Below are 19,622 nucleotides of genomic sequence, written 5' to 3' on the forward strand. Positions count from 1 at the left end.
ATCCAAGTTATAGTTGTTAAACTTCAAAATTTTAGGTGTCCTAGATGTTTTTGATGGTGCTGAATCCATTTCCACCATCAAAAACACCATTCAAACACTGCCTCTACAAAAAATTTTGAATTTTTTTTACCCGGATTCTAGCCACTTTTGACTGTCCGGGCAATTCCTTCACCTCGTTAGACGTCTCCATAAAAATAGTTTACTAGTCTAGATCCATCTTAACTCTGGATCTACCCAGCACCATATTAACTCTGGATCTACCCAGCACCGAGAGGAATCAAATCTCTTTCCATTCTAAAAGAGGCTTGCACACCATCTTAACTCTGGATCTACCAACACCCAGAGGAATCAAATCTCTTTCCATTCTAAAAGAGTCTTTCATATAACACATTTGATCCCTATCTACGCTTGGTAGATTCAGAGTTAAGATGGATCTAGGCTAGTTTAATTTCTCTCTTTAAATATGCTACATTCCACATGAATACCATGGGCCAATACTATGGATTCTCAATAACATGGGTAATTTTTATTTTTCTTGTTATTTTATTTATATTTTGTTACTTTATTTTATCTTTTTATTTTATTTTGACCGAGTTAAATGTTTAGTTAACATTATTAATCTTTTTAGTTAATTTTATTTTGCTTTTATTTTTATGTAATTTGACTTAGTCAAAATGTTAAACATTATGTTACAACATCTCTACCATAATGGGTTGGAGAGTGCATCTTGGTACAATTATACATTATATTAATTGGATTTAGTTTAGGTGGTTTAGAGCAATGTTTTTTTGTTTTCTAATATAAAATTTTGGACCTCACATCAACTAAAAATCCATTACATTGTTTGACTATTCACTTAATCTCAACTAGCCTAGTGGGAAACCAAGTGTTTTGGCCATATGTCGATAGAGTAGCAAGACGAAACTGAAAAAAGTATAATATTTGCAACATCGCTAAAGAGTCTATCAGAGTATCATGCGATAAAGAACTAACACCAAACATCTAACAGCTAGGAATCAGAGGAATTTATTGGTGTTGTATCTTGTGCCCTGAAGCCTAGAGGGATTAATGAGGTAGTAATTTAAAGGATGTGGCATTCGATATGAGCTAGATGAGTGTCCATCCTTTCCATATGGAATCTCATATTACATTGCTCTCTTTCCATGTCCATGATGTGAGCAAAGACAATGTATTGGCCTGCCCGTCTTTCCATCGTGATTCTACCCATTAAAGTTTTGATCTTGTAATAAAGGAACAAAGCCTGAAGGTACTAATTCCAGCGACCCCTGTTGTGCCCAAGGTTTGAAATCAGTTGTCCAAAATCCTCTAATAGCTATGAATCAGACATAGTGTGTCGATCTCTAGCAACCAAGTTTTTAATATTATGCAATTCATTTCGAATGTCATCAAGGATGGTCGAGTTGAAACCTTCAGTTGCCTCTTGGGCTTGTTGGTTATCATGATTCTAGTCTTATTAGCCTTGACCACACCCCCCGCCTCTACTGCCTCTCATGCATTGCCTCTGCATGGTGGTGAGTTGTTGTGGTTGTACCTAAAAAATAACTACACACAGTGTACGGTGGAAAATCACCAAACCACAACCACAACAAAGCTCTCAAAGCTAAAGTGGTGAGCAAGGTATCCCAAAAAAATCCATAAAAAAAGAACACAACAATTAGATTTGAAAACACCTAATGACTAAATAATACCAAGGTGCAAAAGGATGGCCATAGCTAGGATTTCCTCACTAGAGCCATAACTGTGATTTCACAGCTCATACCACAAATAAGACTAAAGTTTGTAGCAAGACCATAAATAAAACTAGAGCCCGCAACAATTAAACATAAGTACACCCCAAGACCAGGTGTAAGAGGAAAATACCCTTCCCTAAGCCATGGCAGTAACACTAAAAAACCATTGATATTGTAATACATACTAAAGATCCAAGTTATGAGCCAACTCTAGAATCACTAAGGATAAAAAGCCATTACATAAGCCAAATTTTTAACCAAAACACAACTAGTAAACCAAGACGCCTGGAAAAGTTCAGAATTACCCAGTGAGAGGCATGTTCCAATGTTCACTTGCAGGGTGTGATGGTCACCCAATAAAATGTAGGTAAGGTAGGTAGTGACGATCCTTTGCCTCTCTATCTCAATTAGCACTACATAATTCCTCTCCAAGCTGAAGGATCTAGAATTAGCAAGCCAACAAGCTTGCAAGCATTCCTTCCTTTGCAGATACAAAACAACTCCCATCTCTTTGCTTTGATATTTTGGTGAATTAACATTGGTGCCCGCTCACCTTTCCTCATTTAAACTTGCCCTACCTCACATATTTCTAAATCTTGATGTGTCGCATGTGATTGCATACACAGGGGTAGCCACAACACCCCCAGTTTTTAATGCCTTGCATTAAGTCTTGTGCCAGGATGGTGGGCGCTATTGGCCCTAACGCCACCATCCTCAATCCTCACCCCCATTGGGAACGTTTAGAGAAATGTTGTTATCCTCCCCCATGGATTCCATCACAATGAGTCTTTTTTGTAATGACTTCTACTATTGTTGTTTGAGTAGTTCCTCGAATACGAAAACATATATATTCCTCATATGAAATACAAAGATATTTCTCATGGAAAAAAGTATGTTATACAATATATAAGATTTAAAGGTTATATGGAAGAACAAAATTTACATTTTGTTGGTTATATTTTAATATAACTAAAATAATAAATTAGTATAATTAGAGAAAACATATTAATGTCTAGATCTAAATCATAGATTTGATTTACTCAATTTGCTCCACTGCCTTCATTCCACATCAAGGGTTTGCTACTATGTTAATTTATTCAACATTTTTATTCATTCCCACATTATTTTCTTGACGAGCCTTTTTTTTTTTCTTTTATTTTATGGTTCATTGTACTGGAGATTGATACTAGCTACATCCAGAGAAAACCAGTCCATGTATAGGTGAGTTGGTTATCTTTCACGTAGAAATGACTCCGAAGGAGCAAGTATGCCAATCTTGGTGGGCTAGAAATCAGGTGGGAAGGGTAATAGCAATTCCTCCCTACCACCTGAGCTACACCCACTTGACATGACCAACCTTATTGTATATCTTAGTAGATATCCCTAAAATGTTGATTCTTAATCTCTAATATGAAAATTTGATGTCCCTAATTTGTGAGCATGTTAGACAATATAGGATAAAGCGTTGCTAAATTTATACCACCTCATTTCCATGTAGATGGCACAACCTTTCCTTCCGTGGATCATTTAGTTCCCTCCAACTTCTTGTTTTATATCTCAACCTGTTTGTGTTGGTTCTTAAGTGTGTTATTTCCTACATTTTTGTGCCATAAAATGTTAAACTTAAAGTAATTTTGACTTTTATATCTTCATCTCTCTTTAATTGAGTATATAGTATTCTTATTTATTTTAGCATATTCTTTCCAAGTTTTATTCATGTAGCATTCATATACACCACTTTCAATGCTTGCTTTTTTATCCATTAGCACCTTCCTTCTTTTATATCTCACTCTACCATTTTATACATTGTTGGTTTCATGTTTCTTCCTTTTTTTTTTATTTCATTTTTGTTGATTGGACAAGAATTTCAACATTTCATCACCACCATTTTCTCTTTATATGGTATCAATTTCTCAATACCTATAGTTCTATTAAATATAGTTGAAACAAAGAGAAAACTAAAATACATGAAAGAATGCACCAAACCTTGGAGAAATAAAAAACATACCCTTGGAGATGTCATGCACAACTTAAGACAAAGCACACCTTTAGAGGATGTGCACAACTTCGAAGAAAAAAAATTTGAAATAATTAAAGGATATCATAATTTACTTCTGAAGTAGTGAAACAATATTACATTTTAATTTATGAAAAATATATTCAATATTGATTTTCTCCAATTTTAGTTTCAAAACTCTTTTTAAGAAGATTACATACTATAATGAAGTGTGTGAGTTTTCTATTTACTCTACTTTTCTATTTCTTTTGAAGGGTTGGTATCAAAACTTATGTCATGGAATTTTTTAGCCACACAAATAAAGTAAAATAAGAGGACCTAAAGTAAAAGAAGAGGGCTCAATATCCTCTATAAAGGATTTTATATCCATGCTCTAATACGAATCTGCTCCTTTAGGATAGTATGCATAGTAATAGATCATGTACTCTAACACTAAACACATTTCAACAAAGATCTACTGCATTAAAAACAAATTTTTTTCATAATATTCTTGTAATGTATTTAGATCAAATAATATGGGGTAACTAGGGAGGTATCCAAGAGTATAATGAATATAATGTGGCCATAATAATGAAATACAACCACTATATAATTGAAAGGAAACAATATAATAATAAAGGTATTTGACATAAACCCTTAAGAATAGTCGTGAAAAATCATAAACACGCACAAACGTCATTGTATTAGAGTTGTGTTGGATTGCATTGTTCTTTGATAACGCAACTTGTGGAGTGGGTCCTTACATGAGTAATTGATGGCGTTACCCTATTTCAAGGTTTCTTCTCTCTATATTGTTGTGTTTTTCATTATGAATGTTTTGGTATCTTTGATGCTCAAGGGTTTATTTTTTAAATCAAAGGTTATGTTCTCTCTTATATCTTTGAAGTTTACTACGAATGGTACTAGAGCTCTTTCTTGGTCAAAAAGTAGAAGAATTTTATTGACACAAAATGAGATTTTTTTTTTGTTGCATATTTTTTATGGAAAAATGAGGATGATAACATTCAGGTTGATTTCTAAATCTTTCTATGAAAAATTTGAATAAAATAGCCATAGGTCTAAATTCCTCTAAAAAAACATTTCACAAAAAAAGATCATCTAAAACAAAGTCTAGGAAGCAGAGATATCATTGATTTAAAATCATCTCTTTCTCATGGTTTTTTGCAATAATAGATCTTTGAATTTCACATATCGTATATCTTTGATAGATTTCACATGCTTCAATCAAACTTGTGCCAATATATCTAGAAAGGATATGCATTTCATAATTGGAGTCATAATAGCTAATATGATAAGTATAATAGAAATTTGATCATTTTATAATTTCAGCCTCAAACTCTTACTATATAAAGGAGTTACATCAAAAAATACTTTATTCATTGAAAGCCCTAGTTTCAAAGGAGGGTTTTATTTTCGAAGAAAAATGTAAACACTCTATGCATAAAATTCAATAATGCAATGAAAATTTCCTATCCAAACATGCAGTAGCATGCCACAATTATTACTAAATCTCCTTCATTATTACTTGAAAAAGCCACAATTAGTTAATGAGAGGGCAGTGGCATGCATAACAAGAAGAGTGTGAGGATAAAGCAATGACGTGTGCAACAAGGACTGCAAGAACTAAAATCATGTAACAAAACCATGAAATCTAGGAACATACATTCATTCATGCAACTAAAAATAATAAATATGCTTCACATGTGCGGCTTTTAGCAGCCAAACCACCCATGGCTTGCCATTTTTTTTATTTTTATTTTAAATGAGAAGGACAAAACCTTAATATTAAGTGAGTGATATAGGGAAAAAAATGGCAATTTGAGGTGTAGCTAGATTTCTATGATTTTGCACAACTAAATTTATTCATCTTATCAGATTACACAATTTGTTTCTACCCTGTAATAGGTGATGCAATTAAAATGTAGCAAGGAAGTAGATCCAATCTATTGATTTAATTAAGTATTGAGGATTTCATAACTTGAACTTATCCATTATCTTTGTATGCTTATTCCATGTCCTTTTTTCCTAATTTCATTTTCATCGTTTAAAACACAATTGCATAAAAATAGCCACAAGAAATATAAATATATATAAGGAAGAAGAATAGAGGTAGGAGTATCTTTAGCAAAAAATCTCAAGAAATAGTGTTAATATAGCAAGGATTTATATTGATTGGAAAACTCAACCAATAAGATCGTGGTAGAGAATAGAGGAGGGAACTATGTGGAGGCAAGGTGCAATAAGAAACCAAATAACATGCTCACCAAATACCTAACTTTTCATTTCTATGGTGTGTCTGATGGCGCATTTTATTTATCTTAGGTTCTTCTTGGTTTAGAAATTGCATAGGATGGTTTTTATATTATATTTATTTTAAATCACATAGGATGGAATTTATATTATATTATTTTAAAATCACATAGGATGGTTTATATAATATATAATTTTAAAATTGCAGGTTTTGACATACAGGGAAAATTGAGAAGGATATAATTTTGAAAATCGCAAAGTTCCAACTAGAGACATTGGGAACACAAGTGGTAAGGAGTGGAGGAAATAAAATCATATCCATAGCTATTAAAACATATTTTTTAGTTTACATACTCATTTTATAAGTTCATAATCTTTTGCCTTTTTTTAAAGAATTTATGGAAAGTAATGACTCATTTTATTTCTAAAATTTAAGCAATACCGAAGAATTGTTGGAAACAATAATTAATATTGGGGGGTGAATCAATATAAAGGATAATTTAATTCTAATGCAAATTTATATGTTTTTTCTAACTTGGAAACCATTCATGTGAGCAACCATGAGCATGTTATGTAACCATGAGCATGTTATGTAAATAGAAACTTAGTTCAACACATGAACATACACACCAACATCATGAGCAACATACATATATAAACACAAAGGATTTAGTGTGGAAACCCAAAAGGGAAAAAATGCCAATTTATTTTGTTATGATGTAAATCAAAAGTCACTACTCTGATTACATCATGTTGTTCATTCATACCCACTCATAGGAAGCACCAAGTCCCTTAGATTGTTTGCTAGCACCAACTAGTAGGAAGCCCCAACTCCCTTCTTTGTATACATTTGATTAGCTTATCATAAGCACCAACTCCATAGGTTTATTGCAAGACCCACTTGCAGGAGGCACCAACCTCCAAGCTATCTTCAAACACCCGCTAAATGGAAGCTTCAACTCCTTGTTTTGTAGGCACCAACCCAGAGTCAATAAGGGAATTAATACTCTATGTTATTGGTACGTACACTGCCTCATTTCAACTCTTTATACTAGCCAACTCTTGGGTATCTATTCTCTTTAGCATCCTGCTCAATATCTCACTGGTATCTTCTCATTTGCAGCGACACAACACACTCTTCAACAACACATACTCATCCCTCGTCCTTCATACACTCTGGATATCAACTCTCGACCTCTCTCAACAGTTATTTCTCACACAGAGCTTTCCACACATCTTTATTTCTCTCAATTCTTTGTTTTAATCCCCCACAATATAAATCTTCATTCATGAGTTTTGATCCATTGTAACACATAGATTGATGTTGGAACTTCTTCACATTGCTTTGCCCTAGTGTACTACAGTATGCCTTACCATTCGGTTTTGTATTGCTTCTCGGCCGTTGCAATTATATTATATCATAGAAATGGCGTCTTAGTGTTTTTCCATGTTGTCATTTGTTCTCAGTCCAACCTTCACACTCAAGGAGTACTACCATTAATTTTGCCTTATTTAATCAATATGGCTCCCTTTGCCTATAGTTGATCGGTTATACAAACTCTCTGATCAAGGATGACTTTCAATAATGTGGATATTACTCCCTTAATTCTCTAAGCTTCGTGGTCCTTTCTGCCTTGATTTAGTGTCCTTGGAAATCGCCATTGACTCCAACAACAATATTTAGAAAAGTTCTCCAACTCTAGCGAATCTCCAGTTATGGCATAACTCCGAAATATAGTGCTTTACACTAAAGCAGTTTCTGACACGTTCATACCCCTTTTATCATTGCAGGTATGCCTTTGGTGGACTTCTCTTATTTAGCAAAAATGCTAAATATAAATCACAACGTTGAATTGGTTTCCAACCATTCATACTTTTACACATCCAACCATAATGGTTTGTTTAAAGCTTGAAATGCCCAAGTGTAAACCATAATGCCTAACAGCCTAAACTCAATTTTAAGCCCCCACCATGTTTATAATAAAGATTATATATCGGGGTAGGACATTGGTCACTTAACACTAAAAAACAGGAGAACTAAGCACCTTTCATCAAATGACAGGAACATTAAGTTCCATGAAATTTCCAACCTCGGTCCCTTCTCCCTGGTGATTTCTTATGGTGTGCCTTCAATAACCTCTGCGATATAACTTTTAGGGTTATATGTATTGGTGGGACCCCCTAATCCAGATGGGATCATTATATTGTTTTTCATCCATCTCGATGCATTTGGAGTGGAAAAAGTGGAGGAATCAACTCACGTGACCATTTCTACTAGTGGTACCTAGTTTGGTAAAATGGGGTCTGAAACCTTCTGGGAGTGCTTTGAGGCATAAAATAAATTTTTTTTGGGGTAAAACTTTACTTATTTAGCACAACACCATTTCATGTTGTTATACACACAAAGATATTTCCAACGGCACAAGAAGAACGTCAATCAAAGTCCGTATGCAAAATTTATGCCACTCAGGAGTTGACCTTCCTGTTTTCGCACCTATAATTTGGGAGGATGTCGTGTCAGACCCCATTATTCATGGAAAAGGGGCTAGCCACATGTTTGTGATGTAAAAGACTCTAGAAGAGTCTATATTGTAACATTAGTTAAGAGTTGGTGTAGTCAAAATTAACCACTAGTAGGTTATCAATTTGTGTTATAACCAGGCCACTAGGAGGAAGAAGCATTCCATTCTTTCCAAGAGAATTTTGTTCCATAGATGCAAAAAGATAGCCAAGAGGGATGGGAGGTATAGCACACACAGATTATTTGTGCACTGTAGCAGCCCACGGGCCAAAGGCCTTACTTCTTTGTACCTGTAGCCATATTTCTAGACAGAAAAAGAGAGCGAAGCGACCTCACCTTTGAGCTGGGTTTTCTCCCGAAAGGGTTTCCCAAAGAGAATATCTTGTGTCTTATCTGTGTGTGTGTGTGTGTTAGCTTATTTTGTCATTCTCTACTTTTCTGCATAATTTCCATTTGCATGCATGCACTAATTACAGTTAAATCTACATATCTTAAAGTTTAATAAAATTGTAATAGTGTAGAATCTTAGATTTTTTATATAATATTATAAGATCTATTGTGATGAACTGTCTAGTGGAATATCCATGGCAGTTTATGGATTATTTGGTACCAGAGCGGCAACCTTAGGAGCGAAGACCAAATCTGACTCCCGACTCTTTGGCATGAACCTTCGATACAATGGTGGACCCCTCTGCTTTCATTTAAGGCGTGGACGTGGAGAGAGATTAATCTCGACCTTGACGTACACCCCTCAACAGTTGTATAAGGTGTGAAGGAAATTCTTTATTGAGTTTTTTCTTACATGCATGTATGGTCAGTGTCAATCTCTCTCTCTCTCTCTCTCTCTCTCTCTCTCTCTCTCTCTATATATATATATATATATATATATATATCTATAACAAGAAGGGGCACTACATCAAGGTCGGTCATCATCCATTGCTTGTATTGTCGGAGTGAAGTACATATTAGTAATAATTAAACAATAAAATAAATAAGCCTTCAAACCTTTAATCTATTGTTCATCATACATAGTATTCGCTAAACACAACAAAAAACATACAATTCGGTGGTGGAGGTCATCATTGTTAAATAAGACTCCATCCCTCTGAATTAATCACAACCTAAATAAATAGAATTCAAAAATTCAAAAAAATAATTTTTTTTTTTTGCTCCCTAATTTCAACTTTACACATTATTAGTTTAATTTTTGGTCTGCAAAAGATTAATAAAAGTTCAACGCATTATCAAATGCGTAATATGCGTAATATCTTTCCAGTGGCAGGGATAATAAATTTTTCAATACAAACATTATATATATATAATGTTTGTATATTATATATATATATATAATATACAAACATTATATGTTATATATATATATATATAATATACAAACATTATATATATATATATATATATGTATGTATATATATATATATATATATATATATTGTTTGTATATTATTTATATATATATATATATATATATATAATATACAAACATTATATGTTATATATATATATATAATATCCAAACATTATATATATATATATATATATATATATATATATATATATATATATATATATATAACTTCAAAGGGAAACATGTATTTAAAAATATATTGATAAAAAAAAGACATTTCAATGTGGATAATATGGAACACAAATGAAATATTTGAATGTGAATTATGTATATATTATATAAAATAATTGAAAATTAAAAAAGAAAGGTATGGTTAAAACATTTTATTAGTGTATTCCTTAAAACAAATAGGATCTGTAATTCTTTCAATACTTAAATTTCTCAAATTATAAACTTTTTTTCAAAGTTTGCAAAATTTACATTATTAAAAAAAATTTATGCTCTAAGAAATATAATCCATCTACACCGAATGTGAATGGGTTATGTAATTTTTTTTGTTTTTGATTTTATTTTATTTTTTGAAACCTTGTTCATAAAATATCTTATTCTTCTATTTTTTTATTTTCATAAGCTAGATGGTATAAATTTTTTCTTCTCCATAAATTAAATATCTCTTAATAAACTAACGACTTCAATTTTTTATTTTATCTAGCCTAAAAAATATGCTTAAATAAGATGTTTAACTTCAAATAAATATGCACTCTGAAATCGTTTTTTATTTTTATATTGTTATATTATTATTATTTTTTTAATTATATAGTTGTTTTCAAAATGTTTAATTTTAAGCAATTTTGCACTCGGATTACTTTTTTCCAGAGGGAAAAAAACCATAATTTCATTCATTATAGTAATGTGATAAAGTTACATTATGGAAATACACAATTTAGGTGCATTCATAATAAAGATAGATGATTTGGGACTAGTATCCCACTTTCAAAAAGAGCAAAAAACTATTTTTCAATGAAATACATTTTGTTGAAGAATACCCAAAAGTTTGCCTTCAAATATGGATTGTTTGAGAGCCATGAACATCATAAAGGGACTGATCAAAATAGATTTTAAAAACCAGTGTTGAGTGTTGATTCTTTCAACACCTGTGTGAAGATCCCGATAGGGCTAGTGATAAAAACCAGAAGTGATAATGCCATCATGTTGTTCTGTGACCTCCCAAGGCCTTGCGTCCATTAACAATCCTTATTTGGAAAGATGATTTGAATCCTGATTTCTTTCCCTATAGATGTGAGAACAAGAGAAGTAATTAAAATAGCTTTTCAACTTCATTACTTCTTCAAGGATAGGCATGAGACTAATGTTTGTGCAATCTTGAATGTTATTTAACCAGCTTATGATCAACATGGAGTCCCCATATACTGGGATTTGAGTGCAACCTTTCGCTAAAGAAAAAAACAAACTTTTGCAAGTCAAAATTTCAACCATGTTATTGGTCCCTGAACCAAACCCCATTTTAACTCTAAAAAAGTGAGAGTCAGAGATGAAAAGGATGAAGGCCCCACCATTTTTCTTCCCTATATTGCAGGATGCACCATCAAAGAAGGCCTTGGGAAGGAGTGATCATGACTTTCTACTATTGCAATTCTAGGGGTGCGACCCCTTTTTCCTTAGGGAAGTGTTCTAATATTTCCATTGCCTCAATCATAGAGTGTTCAAGGATTGAAGGCTTGTCCTGGAATAAGGCTTTGTTCTAAGGCAACCAAACTCCACAACATAATATCAGGGGTAGAGCATTGAAGGCATGACAAAATGAATTGGAGATCCATTTCCTCCAAGCGCCCTCCAGGTTTCCCCCCAACCCATTCCACTAAGTGACTTGCAGCCTATTTGCACACATGCCAAAGTTGTTGAAAAAAAAAGTGGGTCATAAAAATGTGCATTGCTGATTCTTCGACGTTTTTACACAAGGAACACCAACTAAACCCAACCAGAAATATTTTCTAAAAAATATTCCATATATAGTTTTAGTTTCCATTAAAAACCACATTAAAAGTAGATTTCGGAAAACATTTGACCTTTTAAACACCCTTCCACCACTATTTTATATAACATCATTGCACTTCGACTACTCTAATTTATTCTTATTTACATTATTTATATATTATTATTATTTTAGTTTGAAATATCTTTTATATATTATAAATATTCTTCTTATATATTTAGATTTTCAATATTTTTTTATAAATAGTTGATTTTACATGTTGTTTTTTTTCTTTTCAAAACTTATTTATTTTAATTTAAATCAAAATCATGAATTATTCCTTTTTTAACCTATTTTCACTAATTTTAATTAAAATAATATCTTTTTCTTAAACCTCGTTCTTTATCTTTAATTCTGTGTCATAATTCTGTGTCATATATATATTTATATATATTCATTCCCAATGCTTACACTTATTTTTGGAATGCATATAACCCTTTTTCAATTAAAATTATTATAAGTATTGTTTTTAACCCTCAACACTCTATTATTTGATTTTTTTTATATTCATTTTATTTGTTTTTACATGATTAAGGATTTTTGGGTTATATGATTCATAATATTTTGATGTAATTCTTTTTTATTAATCACAAGTAATAGTGGGGTTCGAACTAATTAATTTGTTCATCATTAAAGTTCTATTAGGTAGATCCAATATTATTAGATGTGATTAATAAAGAAGAATTACTTCAAAACTACTAAAGATATTAAATTTATTTTAATATTAAAAAAATAATTTTTTCAATTTATAATTGTATTTAATTTTATCAATATTAAATTGACGACGACAACGATTGTCCATCTTTGTTTGTGGGATGTGGTATCCATGAACTTTCTCCTTATAATTATCGGTTCAAGTTTCAGGTCTATCGTCTAGCCTTAACTCTTCAAACTAGTAGTGTCATGTTTCTCTTTGGTAGACGGGTTTCAGGTTCTCAAAATATCCCATATCAACTAGTATATAGCCTCAGTGGGGTGTCAGGTCTAAGTTTGGTTGTTTTATACACTTGGAAATTGCCTTATTTTCACTCTCATGATATCCTCGTAGAGCCTCATTTAAATTACTGTGACACAGTACAACTCTATACACTACCACCTTCCTCTTACCTTGGCACTTTGGTTTTGGTGTTTCACTCTTATCTTGACGATAACACTCTACAATTGTATCTCAACAATTTGGTCCTGGTGTATAATTTCCAACTTCTTCTTCCCCCAGTTTGGGGTAATGGTGATTGGGTGGTCTTTCAACCCAAAATTTCCCCTCTACCTACTCATACTTTGTGGCATTAAACCCTATTAGGTCGACCTCTGTCAACAATGCTGATGGTGCCATGACTCCTCCAACCTATCCGACGAGGAGGCACATCAGGTGCTTCTTCCTCTCGACGTCGACGCCTTTTTGGATGGCATTCTGTGACTTATCATTTCGATGCAGTCCCCCCAAAGATTAGAAATGAAATTTTTTAGCTAGAAGCTAAAAAAATTGGAGACACTGGTTTAACACTCTGATGGATTCCTGATCTGGGTAAATTCCAAAAATAGAGACTCTATTTTGTACACTTATTGGCTTTACATAGGCAATTGGAAACCTTGTTTCATATGGTAATAAGAGACAAGAAAGTTGATAACTATCAACTATTTTTTTGCGCAGGAAGAGATCAAAAGGATCCTCTAGGACATACGATACAACTTGGATGATTTAGACTCCAGGATGACCTGGGTGGAATGTTGTGTGGATTCTAACTTGGGCTCTAACTCTGGTTTGTAACCTCTTACTCCAATTTTCATCCACACTAGTAGAAGATATTCCTCAAGGCAACGTCAATGAAGTTTCTCCTCAAGGCAATGCCAATGAAGTTTCTCCAATTATTTTTCTAGATTAAGTATTGTTTCCCTTGGTCTATTTTGGTCTATGTTTAGTTCTTCCTTTACTCAACAATTATGGTGACTTTCATGGTTTATTGGACTATCGATGCTCATGGTTTTGTTTATGTTGTCAAGCCGCTAATATCCACAGTATGGAATTTTGGACGAGCCACCTTGTGTTATGCTACTATGCATGTCCTTTTTGGTTAGATGTAGACTACTGGGAACAAATGATAAAGAGTGTATTAGCTTGCACAAAGTCCACACAAAGTTTTTTGGAACAATCTCATTATCGATGTAAACTTGGTTTTCTTATAATATAAATATTATCATCTAGCTTCTCTCTCTCTCTCTCTATATATATATCTATATATATATATATATATATATATATATCTATATATATCTAGATATATATATATATATATATATATATATATATAGTAGAAAGCAGATATTTAAAAAATATTCCAATGTGCATTATAAACAAGGAAACATAGTTAGTGTTCTTAGTTTAATTATTGAATTTTGAAAGGTATGAACTAGCTTGCACATTTGAAGAAGGACTACAGATTTGCTACTCTTGCTTGGTTTAAATATAGTTAAATTAGAGTTAAAAAACAATAAAGTCATACAACGTGAAATTAAATTAGTCACGAGGATTTGTATAAGGTTTGGTCCACTCTATACATCTTTTGAAACAATTTTTATTTCCCTAGTTGGTTTCCACCCTCAAATCCTCATGAGATTTCAATTAATGTGATGAGAGAAAATCCAACTAAAATGAATTAGTCTACACCTCATGGATTTTAAACTTGCAACTATTTAATATTAGAATTAGAGTTATAAAAAATTAAATAGAGGAGCAACATTTACTCTATGAAATTGTGGACCAACACAATGAGCAAATACTTCTGCAAGATCATAAACCTCCTCCACCATTTGATCTTGTTCCTCCAGAACAGGGGATCTAATTATCGAGATTTTGTTTACTTGCATATTTTTTTTATGATGATGTTAGCTAGTCGATAGTTGAGATTAATCCCCTCCTAACGTTTTCAAAAGAACCTAGGGCTGACCTCTACCTAGTCGGGGTTGGGATCTTACATTAAATGTTATATATTAGCTTTAGGTTAAATGGAAAAATAATTATACATCCCTTTTGGTTTACGTTGTATTTTGTGGAAAAATGAAAAGCAAGAGGGTCATAAAATAATTGAAGATGAAGCAATATGGAATTATAGCTAACACTAAATTGTATTCGCTTGGAAAAGTTCGGATTTATCTAAACTTTACTTATATGAAGTGATATATTTTGAATTTTTTTAAACTTTAAATGTGTATTGGGTTATATTTGTTATATTTGTTGTGCACATAGGAGCATGGATTGTATTATTGGGTAGAGAGATTATTTTAGATTAAGAAGAATTGATTAGTATCTTTTCAACATGGTTCAATTCTCAAAGGTAACATCAGGAATTTAATTAATTAAATTGGTTAAACACATTTATAAAATTAAAAAAAATCAACTAAACAATTAAATTTTTATATAAAACAATATTTTATATAATTTAAAATCCATATAAACTATCAATTTTATCGAATTTTATATTAACTTAAATAAAATTTTGTTTTTGTATTTTTTTATAATTTAAATTTTTTAAAATAGATTAACAAAAATAAAATAAGAGTTACCCACAAAAACAAAGGAGAAATTTTATAATACTTTACAAATTGTCAAATCGACCCTCTTTGCAAATTCTATTCCATGCACAATTTCTCTTCTTGTAACTCAAGTTCCTTCAAGTAGGTGAAACATATTTATAGTTTTATTGAGATATTTTTTATCTATAAATAATCATAGTTTTATTGGGATATTTTTGATAAAAATGGAATAATTTAGAATCCATTTAAATTATCAATTTTATCGAATTTTATATTAACTTAAATAAAATTTAGATTTAGATTTTTTAATAATTTTAAATAATTAAAATAAACTAATAAAAATAAAATAAGAATTACCCACAGAAACGAGGAGAAATTTTATAGTACTTTATAGATTGTCAAATCGAGCCTCTTTGCAAATTCTATTCCAGTCACAATTTCTCTTCTTATAACTCAAGTTCCTTCAAGTAGGTGAAACATATTCATGGTTTTATTGAGATATTTGTGATCTATAAATCAAAATTAAACTCATTGAATAAACCATTTATGTTATTTTGCATATTTTTGGACAAGAGATTTTACGAAATCGAAATTATAGAGTAGCAAAATTTTACCTTTTTTTTTTTTTTTTTCTCAGAGAGAAAAAGCATCATTGTATTATATTGAGACAATATAAAAACTTCAGAAGATAAAAAAGGGTGGCTCATGGAGTAGCCACGATAGAAACATCGAGGACAGATACAACATCATAGGTCCATAAAGAGACAGATACAACATCACAAGCCAGATCATGACATATTGAATTGAGAAACTATACAGGACAGTTAAAAGGCATTTCAAAAGCATCAGCAAAGGGTTAAACCAAAAACCATGTCAGAAGAAAAACAAAGAAGCATCAAAATTTAATAACCAGGGATAAAGAAATCCTGGACGAAACAGGAATTCTCTTCCTCCTTTACTTCCATAGACCATGATCCAGAGTCAAAGAGCAGACCTTCCTTGGATAGGCAATCAGCTTGGAGATTCTGATCATGACCAATGAGATGAATGGAACAATCTCTCCCCATAAGAACATTATCTTGTCCATCCAACCTGCCATGTGAGGGCTCCTTATGAGGCAAGCACCATTTACATGATCGATCACTGGCCTAGAATCACCATAGATTGAAATAACTTGAACATCAAAGAAAACACAGAAGGCAAGAATGCCCGCTAGAGCTCTAGCCTCAGCCATCCTATTAGAGCCTATTCCTCTGTTCCAAGAAATTAGAAATTGAAGCTTCTTGTCCATGCAAATGAGAACTCCGCAGCCGCATATATTTTGTTGTTCAGCTCCGGCAAAGAATGCACTATGGAATGTGTTGAGACAACATTCTTTTTCTTTCGTGATTGTATTCGTCATTTTGGGCTGCCTTTTTGGAACTAAATCATAGATGGCAATAATGTGATTCAGAATAGAATTAAGGGGTTCCTTTGAGTCTTTGAAGATTTTACAATTCCTCCACTTCCATGCGCACCATAGCACAATAATAATGAGAAATCGCCATGGCTCTCTTTGCCCGCTCCGCCATTCGAAAGCTGCATGGGTAGAAACAAAAGCAACGTGAGGAAAACCATAAAGGATAGCCAGATCATACCAGATTTCCAAAGAGGACTTGCATTGGAAGAACATGTGGTAATTGGACTCCTCGGCTGATTCTCACATCGAACACCTGCTTGGACTGTGCCAGCTTCTTTTTCTTAAATTATTCCACGTCAAATTCTTGTTGTTGAACACCAACCACACGAAGCAGATTATTTTAAGGGGGCATCCCGACTTCCAGAGGGCCACAGGAAATTTTAAGCTTGAGTGAGAGACCTTTGAATTGATCATATCAGAGTAAATATCTTTTACCCGGACCGACAGTTGAGCATTTGGCACAGTCCATGTTAAGTGATCAACCGACCCAGAGCGCTGAAGCCCACGACCACCGAGAGCATCTTTGACAGAATTCCATGACAAAACCAGACTCTCTGGCAAACAAAGATCGTTGGCATCCTTCCATAAAGGGGCAGGGCCGTGCCAGGCGGATGTGAGCTTGTCCCATGTAAAGATACCGTTCCTGTGAAAGAAGGATAAAAGACTCTCGGGAATGGATATGTCTTCATGACCGCACAAAATGGGATCAATACCTATTAATATTCTGATACTAGAATGGATCCTCCAATTCAGATTCTTTAAAACGTATTGCTCAATCTTCTGAAGACTAAGCCAAATAGCAGATCCATGCTTGGTTCCAATCGATCTTGTTCTGAACCAGTATTCCAAGTTTTTTCCTTTCATGTATTTCAATTTAACAGTGATACTCCATGGCCCTTCTCCGAAGATACCTCTCCAGAGCAATTTACATAGGAGCGCTTTGCCGAAAGCCCTTAAATCCATTAATCCCCAGCCACCAAGGCGCTTGGGTAAAGAGATTCTTTCCATTTTGGCGAGATGGAATTTCCGCTGTTTTGACTTACCACCCCAAATAAAATTAGCCGAAACCTTGTTCATCTTGTGAATGATGCTTGCAGGAAGGTAGAATAAATGAGCCCAATAGACAGCCATTTGCAATAAAACGGCTTGAGATAATATAATTCTGCTTGCCAAAGAAAGACTCATGTATTTCCATGCTGAAATCTTTTTATAATATCTCTCTATTAACCATTGCCAATCAGTCTTGGAGTAACCCTTAGCTTTGAGCTGAAAACCTAGATATTTAAGGCCATTCTTGAGCAATCTTGTCTCTATACCAAACAACTCAGAGATCCATTTCACCAATTCCATGTTGATATCATTGTGAAAGAGGGTGGATTTCGCCTTGTTAATTATAAGCCCAGTGGCTCTTTGGAATCTATCAAGAATGTCATTTAAACATATCCACGAAACCCTGCAAAGCATTGCAAATATGAGCACATCATCAACAAAGAGGTTGTGCGATATGAAGTTATTCCTACATATCTTGACAGGTCTGCATCTATTTTCGGAGACCGCTTTGTTTATGTGGATGCTGAGAGAGTTCATTGCCAGGATAAATAAGAGAGGCAAAAGGGGGCATCCTTGACGAAGCCCTCTTTCAGCTAGAAAAAAAGGGGAAGGTATTCCATTGATGATGACCACGTAGTTCACATTTTCTACGCATGCCATGATCCACCAGATGGAATTAGGTCTCATTCCAATCTTAGCCAATAAACATCTAATAAACCCCCAGTCTAAATAATCATAGGCCTTCTGCAAGTCAATTTTCAAGATGGTCGCATCTAAATTTTTTGATATCATAGAAAACAGACACTCCTGAGTATTAGCCACGACATCCAAAATATTCCGCCCTTTTAGAAAAGCATGTTGATCCTTAGTGAGGAAGAAGGCCAGAGTTGCTTTTATTCTTTCAGCAATAATTTTTGTGATGATTTTAAAGGAAATGTTGCATAATGAGATCGGTCTAAAATCATGAAAGGATTCCGCATCCACCTTTTTAGGAATTAGAGCAATCAGAGTGGATGTTGTGATGTGGTGAATACTGCCAGTCATTCTAGATGCTTCAACCATCCTCAGTAAATCTTGCTTAATGATATCAAAAAAATGAGTAAAAAATTCTATTGTCCAGCCGTCCGGGCCTGGGCATTTGTCCTTTTTAAAGGCCTTCAAGACTCCAAGAAGTTCATTCTCTGTAATTGGCTGAAACAGGGACTCATTTTTTTCATCATCGAACATTTGAGGAACCAAGTTGATACCCCATAGAATGTCCTGAAAAGCACCGCCATCCCTTCTTCTATATTGACTCTTAAAATGTCTTACAGCTTCCCTTGAGATGTCTTGTTGAGAGACAAAGAATCCCCCCTTTCCATCACTTATCTTCCATATGGTGTTTTTCTCGCGTCTGGCGTTTGCATATTTATGAAAGAACTTTGTGTTCCTGTCCCCTTCTTTGAGCCATATTGCCCTGCTTTTGAGCCTCCATGAAGATTCTTCCTGCTTCAGCAAAATATGTTTTTTCCTTTCGAGCTCTCTTATGTGACATTTCATGCTAAAAGGACAAGAGTTTGCATCCATAGATTTTAAAATGCTGTCCAGCTCCCGTTGTGTTTCCTGAATCGCCTGCCTGTCCTTT

The sequence above is a fragment of the Pinus tabuliformis genome, chromosome 4_1 (assembly GCF_031772625.1).
Source record: "Pinus tabuliformis cultivar Carrire ecotype Pingquan chromosome 4_1, CPIR1, whole genome shotgun sequence".
Taxonomy (NCBI): Eukaryota; Viridiplantae; Streptophyta; class Pinopsida; order Pinales; family Pinaceae; genus Pinus; species Pinus tabuliformis.